This window comes from Drosophila willistoni, unplaced genomic scaffold (genome assembly GCF_018902025.1).
Source record: "Drosophila willistoni isolate 14030-0811.24 unplaced genomic scaffold, UCI_dwil_1.1 Seg588, whole genome shotgun sequence".
Lineage (NCBI taxonomy): Eukaryota > Metazoa > Arthropoda > Insecta > Diptera > Drosophilidae > Drosophila > Drosophila willistoni.
Window position 1 is genome coordinate 14,357 of NW_025814506.1, and position 6,956 is coordinate 21,312.

At 41.3% G+C, this 6,956-nt stretch overlaps 2 pseudogenes; one reads left to right on the forward strand and one right to left on the reverse strand.

Annotated features, from left to right (window-relative positions):
* Positions 1–2,501: 2,501 nt before the first annotated feature.
* Positions 2,502–5,097, forward strand: LOC124461675 (annotated as a pseudogene).
* A 196-nt stretch (positions 5,098–5,293) lies between these two features.
* Positions 5,294–6,244, reverse strand: LOC6637470 (annotated as a pseudogene).
* Positions 6,245–6,956: the final 712 nt, after the last annotated feature.

Below are 6,956 nucleotides of genomic sequence, written 5' to 3' on the forward strand. Positions count from 1 at the left end.
TGAAGTTTTTCATCTTACCTGGTCAGTGGAACTTCCTTACTTATCGTCGTTTGTTGTAGACCAAGCTTTTTCTTTCTTTGATTCATTGTACGCCCCCTTGTCCATACAGAGAGATATCCAATGTCGCTCCAAAAAGGCCATCTAATGAAAGTCTCTTCTTTGGCTGCGACCTGGTTTCAGCATTCAAAGTGCAGCACATACGACCAGCTAAGCCTCTCCTTGGGTGTGGGTATGGTGTTCGTATCAGCAATGCAATGGCAATGTCAATGGCATGGACATGGAGCACGCCCCAAGCTTGAATTTATGGCCGTGGGCTTTTTGGCATATAATGGCGAGAGACGCCAAAAGGTCTTCTTGCAAACATCCCGCACATACATATTACCATCTTTATTTTTGTTTTGTTTTTGTTTTGGTTTTGGTTTTTGTTAAACTATTTGTAAACAATTTTCGCCCGAACTAGCCACGCCACAGTTGCACCTGGCTATGAATTTCAAGTATTGGCGGTGAAAGTGTTTATTAATACAATTTCTTTTCTTTTTTTTTACTTGTTAACGAAAAATATGTACTTTTTGGTGTTGTTTTTGTAAACTGCTTTTGGAAATGTATTGCTACAAGTGACACGTTTGAATTTACTAAAGATATCCAGAGAGATAAAAAGGAAATTTTACGCCTAGCCTGCTCTACTCAAGTAAACTTCTACTGAAAATCTTCAATTTTGTCAACACTTTTAGCATGTCACGAAAACTTTTCAAGACCGCAAAGATTAAACCTTAAATACCATTGACAAATAAACAACAACAAAACTCTCTTTCACCCTCACTCAATTGGCTCATAAACTGGATGGTTTTGACGTTAGTTTGGTATACCGTGGTTTTCCAGCAACAGAGTTTATTTTACCCCCTTTTACGTGGCTAATGTTGCATTTCATTAGTTAAATAAGAAAACTTTTGACGTTGGAATGGGCTATTAAGGGTGTTAAAGTGGCAGACGAGTTCGTCTAACAGATTTTAAATAAATTCCATCCTCATGCCAGCCTCTAGGCGAAATACTTTTTGTTGTTTGTCTAAAGACGTGTTGAAGTTTGTTGGGATGGCAACACCAAACTTGGCTTTTAGTTAAAACTGGCGCCGCCTAAAAGTAGGCAAGTATATTTAGTGTCTGCACAGTGGGTGAAATACTTTAAATAGGTGACAAATATCGCAGATTGTCAACGGTAAATGATTTAGATTTGCTCAGAGACATTAACAAAGAAAATAGTTGGAAAATATAAGCGAAAGTGTAATAAAAAAATTGTTATAAAATTTTTGTTTGAAATTCTTTTTCATTTTACCTACCCAATCATTTTAGTATGTTTTTTTTCTTTTGTTTACAACACGAACAAAGTAATTTAGGTACTTTTTAAAGTACATATTTTGGTATAGCAAATATAATACTTATAAGTATTTACCATTAATAGTGAGAAACAATACAATGATATGCTTGATGCCTGCAAATTTTCAAATCCATACTTAGTGGCAAAAAAATCATATTTTTTTCCCACAGTTCTTTCAAGGTTTCACATTTAATGACTTGCTTATCCTCTTGCTAAGTGGGAAACTAATGAACTGGATAAACTATTTTCAGTTAGTTGAACGAATATATAATGAACAGTATTCAACTTTATTTGCAAGATATTAAAACTTTATTCCGAATATTTAAACAACAAATTTAAGAAGTTATTTAGAGAATTTTTGAACTTTTATGTTATTCCTATCTAAATCTAAAATAAACTCATTTGTTTTCAGTCTAAAATAACGGTTAAATTGATCGAATAGAAACACTAAAAGCATAGGCAAATAACTTTAGATATTTCTTAAAGAGTATACCAAACTTTAAGTATTAAAGATTAACAACTATTTTGTGTTTTGTTTTGTTTGTTTCACTTGTTTTTGTACTTTAATGCAGCAATTTCCCAGTTTACAGTGTGTAAACGATGGAACATTTCTTATAATGCTTATAAACGTTTGCCGTTTATTTAAATAGACTGGCATTAGCAATTGTAATTTGTGGAGGTCCAAGCTCAGACTGAGTGCCGTCCATTTCATAATTTCTGGGGAATAACAATAAGCCATTACATAATATTCAAGAAAGAGAGAGAGTAAAAGAGCTAGAGGTAGAAATGTGCGAAATATTGGCCAAAATTCAGAGACCAAGTGCCGGGTTATGAGACGTGTGCACTGACCATGACCATGGCGGGGTCTTCAGTTCGTTACATTGCGTCCAAATGCCAGAAGAGCGGGAGGCTTGAATCGCTTTGGCGTTGATGTACTACAATTTCCGTTATTGGGCCATGGCGTCGACCCAACTGGTCGCTTTTCATGTGCGAAATGTGAATGAAAATCTAATGAATGTTACATTTTGAGCGAAAATTGAGTTTGTTGTTATATAACAAGACAGTCTCTCGGCCAGAGCTCTATATAACTAGATGGTCACCCGGCCAACGTGCTTAGTTAAACTAAATCATGTCGCCGCTAAATACCGCATTGTTGTTCCTGGCATTTGTGAATATAAAAGCCATTACAGGCTCGGATCTATACCAAGTGAGCTCGGAGGATCTAAAACATTTTAAACAATGCGTACGGGGAGCTCAACGTCCAAAATTCAGTGAATGCCTTGGGCGGTCTGCTTTAAGTTTCATACAACGCTTCGATGAGCGGGAGAATGTGAGTTTTGTTGATGATTTTGTGGCTGTGAGAAGTGAAATGGCAGCTGGCAGGTCGTTGGCAAATGTGCTAGACACAGATCCGGTCGATTTCCGTGGCATATTGGAGAATGCCGGTGCGGTGATGGGTCAACGTAGCCTGGAATGGCATATGGATGGACTTTATCCTGGTTTAATGTTTAAAATAGGACCCACTGCCGATGCCAATAGTGTGGCTGAATTCGTGCTAGCAGATGGAGGGGCCCAGGATGAGCGACAATTTGGTTTTGAGGATCCCACGGCAGGTATGATGACTATTATCTATGTTTACGTTTTCGAAATGTAACTTCCCATACTTGCAGGTCGTCTACTGGCTAAACAATATATGTTACCATTTCTGTTGGGCTTAAAGTTCAATTTGGTTGCCTTGGTGCCACTGCTATTTGCTGCAATATGTTTGCTGCTCAAGAAATCCCTTTTCCTGGTCAAAATGGCTGTCTATGTCAGTAGCTTTTTGGGTCTCGGTGGAATCCTGGGATCGGCAGGATTTGGCGGCGGTGGCTTTGGTGGTGGCGGCAGCTTTGGCAGTTTCAGCGGTGGCAACTTTGGCGGGGCATTTGGTGGACATCGACCTTTGGCCATTTTCCGGGCAAAACTACAGTCTATGGTCATGGCGATGAGCTGCATCATCAGTAAGACGTTCATGAGCCTACTCCACCATATAAACGCAGTGAGCGTAAAGTTCGATTTGATCAACCACGAGAGGCATCGCAGCCTTCTCCCATGGCTACCAAGCGTCCTTTTGAAGATCGCTTCTATGATTATGAAAATCAACGCAGACAAACAAATAAATTACTCGCTGAAGTGGAGGACACTGCTGGCTCTGCAGAGAGTCTGATGCGAAATTTCCAGAGCCCCAGCAGCAGTTTACCCAGCGGAATGAATGGCTGGCAAGTTGTGGATGTCAGATCACTTTAGTTTAAAATTAAAAAATAGTTCTACTTAATTATAATTAGTCAAAGTTTGGCAAACGTTTTGAGCGCTTTCCAAAAACTGAAAGTTTACTTATGCAAAACTTTTTGTGGCTGAACTCCAAGTTCAGCGGACCGCAGATAGACCGAAAAATAGACAAAGTTTTCTTATTTGATTCCCATCAAGAGCGCTTGAGAGTGTCGCGCTTTGACAAACATGTTAATTATTAGCCCAAAATCAAATGCATGTTCCCCCATTTGGGGTAGCCCTTATAAATACTGAGCTGAAAAAGTGTGTGGGGTTTATTTGAAGTTTATAGTTCGTTGCGTGTGTTTGCCTGTGTGTATTCCCCCTGGAGAATATGTGGCGTCGTATGTTGTTCTTACAGTGCGCCGTGCTGGGTAGCAATGCCTTGGTGTATAGTACTTCCAGTCCTTCTGCTACCACCGCCTCCAAATGGAGTCCCCACAGTCTGGGCAGACTTATTGCCCACTGTCTGGTTGGCTTGGGATGACGCGGGCGCACGACAATAGCACATGGCAGGTTAATGACTATCTGAGTTTTGAGGCTCTGGCAAATGGTAATGACAGCGAGAGTCGAGCTCTCAGTGAAACAGGACTGGCTGGTAAATTGCTGCAATTGTTCCAGGGACGAGCTTTGCGTCTACAAATGCCCAGGCAATTGAGCATTTCCAATGCCATTGATGACTTTGGCAGTGAACTGGGTCTCGATCAAGGTACGAACGCTTTCATCATAGATGATAAAGTCGATAGAATTATAGCAGGATTGGGTAGTTTTGTGCATGCAACCGACACCGATACAGATACAGATAAAGATAAGAAAAAGAAGAAGAAGAAAAAGAAAAAGAAAAAGAAGAATAAGAAAGATAAAGATAAAAAGAAGAAGAAAAAGACAAGAATAAAAAGAAAAGTAAAAACTGTTCCAAAAAAACAGGTCGCAAGAAGAAGGACAAAGATAAGGGCGGCATGATCATGATGGCCACACTCGCACAAATGTTCCTTGGCAAGGTGATACTGATAGCTGGATCCGCCTTCATCATGGCCAAAATAGCCCTCGTCATATCGCTGCTGGTGAGTAAAGCCAAATTGAAATTATTTTGGCACCCATCGATAGGTTAGATCAAGTCATTGGCCCTACGCATCTCTTTCCAGGATAGTCTAAAAAAGGGCACGACTGGTCACAGTGGTAGCTCCGATCACGTCATCATAGCGGGCGGACATAGCCATGAGAGCGGCTGGCATCGTAGCATGCCCACACATGGTCACAGTTCTGCCCAACAAATCGAACAAATCGAAGAGCCATCCCATGATCTGGATCACGATCAGGCATACTATGCCTATGAGGCCGAACCCTTGGATCGTCGCCAATTCGCACAACTACAGCGCCCGCAAACTACAACAGCAACAACTCATGGTTTTCTCTAGCTTTTTATGTATTTTGTGTGTTTTATTTATAATAACTATGATAACTAAACTTAAACTGGAGGGCTGTCCTGGACGACTATCCTTGATAATGTCGGCGGTTAGCCAAGAAGTGTAAATAAATTGCAGTTAGATTGAAGCTAAGCAAAATATTTGATCTTTGGTTTTCCATTGCCTAGCCCATGATGTGTCCATGGGCTTATCGCGATACTTTGGCGGAAGTTAAACCGGCGGTAGCCACACCACCAGATTGTGGCATCCATGCCTGGTAAGCCTTATCCTGCATCATCATTTCGTCGTCTATGCTGCGATGATAGGAACCACCATCATGGCCACCGCCACCACTGTCATACTCTCCTTGATGGCTGGACGAATAGGTGTGACTCTGCTGCACTTGCGGATGCTTAACAATTTCGTAGGTGGTCTTTTCGCCGCCATCGTTTTCTAACAAGCTTCTTGAGGCCAATGATGGCGCTAATGATAAGAGCAATTTTGCCCACAATCAGAGCCTTGCCAGCCACAATGGCAATCGAGTGATAGGCCATCTTTAAAATGGCTGTTTTCAGCAGTACAGCCGCAATGAAGGGTCCCAGATACTTTTTGTCATCTTTCTTCTTGCGTCCATCTCCTGCACCGTTTGCCGCCAATTCACTGGGCAGAAAATAGCCCATTAGGGACTGCAACCAGTTCTGACTATTACGCTCGCCGTAGATGAGCAGCCGTGGAAGATTAACCTGCCTCTGATGACTGTGCACAAATCCAAGGAAACGTTCCAGCAGCAAGGCATCGAGACTCTTACTAGACATATGCTCCAAATCACGGTTATTCAATTGACTCTCCGATATGCTGGAGCGTCCGGTACGTGAATCTTGGGCAGCATTTTCACGTCTCACTAGACTAACACCATCCATAATGCTGCGTTGCTGCACTTTGAGAGCGCGGCCCAACAGACGTGCCCCTTGTAGCTTGCAGCACCAGAAAATATCATCACTATCTGCACACTGGCCATAAATGTGGCGCACTGTTCCAAGAGACCGCTCTCTCCGGTGCCGCCAGTGAAATTGGAGTTAAGTTCAAGCGCCCAGCTTGGACGATGGGCATAAATTGCAACCAGAAGCAGGGCCACGGGTAAACCCAGACGCGTGACCATTTTGAGTATATCGTTTAAGCTATCCTTTTGTTCTCTAATCCTCTTTCGTCGCACTGCACTTTCTTTCGCTCTCACTAGGCGTTGATCTAACTGCAAACTCACTTGGCCAACTGATCTTGTGCGCCCGTTTGGCTAACAAATTTATACACTTTAGTTAAACCTGGTGGCTATTTAGAGCGTAATATGCATGATAAGTGCAGCTCCAGCTACAACCACATCTCAAGTCGACGCAAAGCTTCGTTGCAGATTTAGTGCAATTGCCAGCATGGCCGCCAGCCACCCAGCCAACCAGCCAGCCAGAGCCTAGCCAATTTCTTTGCTTATTGCCGTAATTAGTAAATCTTTGCAATTATTTCAATTTTTTCCAAACAACTCTATGGCTCCAGGCTGGCTTAATGATATTTTCTACCAGCGGCAGCTACATCGAAACTCGACACCCACTTTCATTCGGCAAACTGAGAAATCTTGGCGAGAGCTTAAAACTCAAGATAGCAGCTTCTTTATTTCTCACTTATTTTAATCTTATGCGAATTATTTTGTGGCTTTAATATGAGCACGCAAAGATAGAAAATGAAATTAATTGCCAAGTTGGTGAAATTTTATACAAAAGAAAAAATCAAATAAAAATAATTCTTTTCTTTTTACGACAATTTCATTGCTTAATTTGACAAAACAATTTTTTTTATAGTAACCTATATTATAATCCTTGATT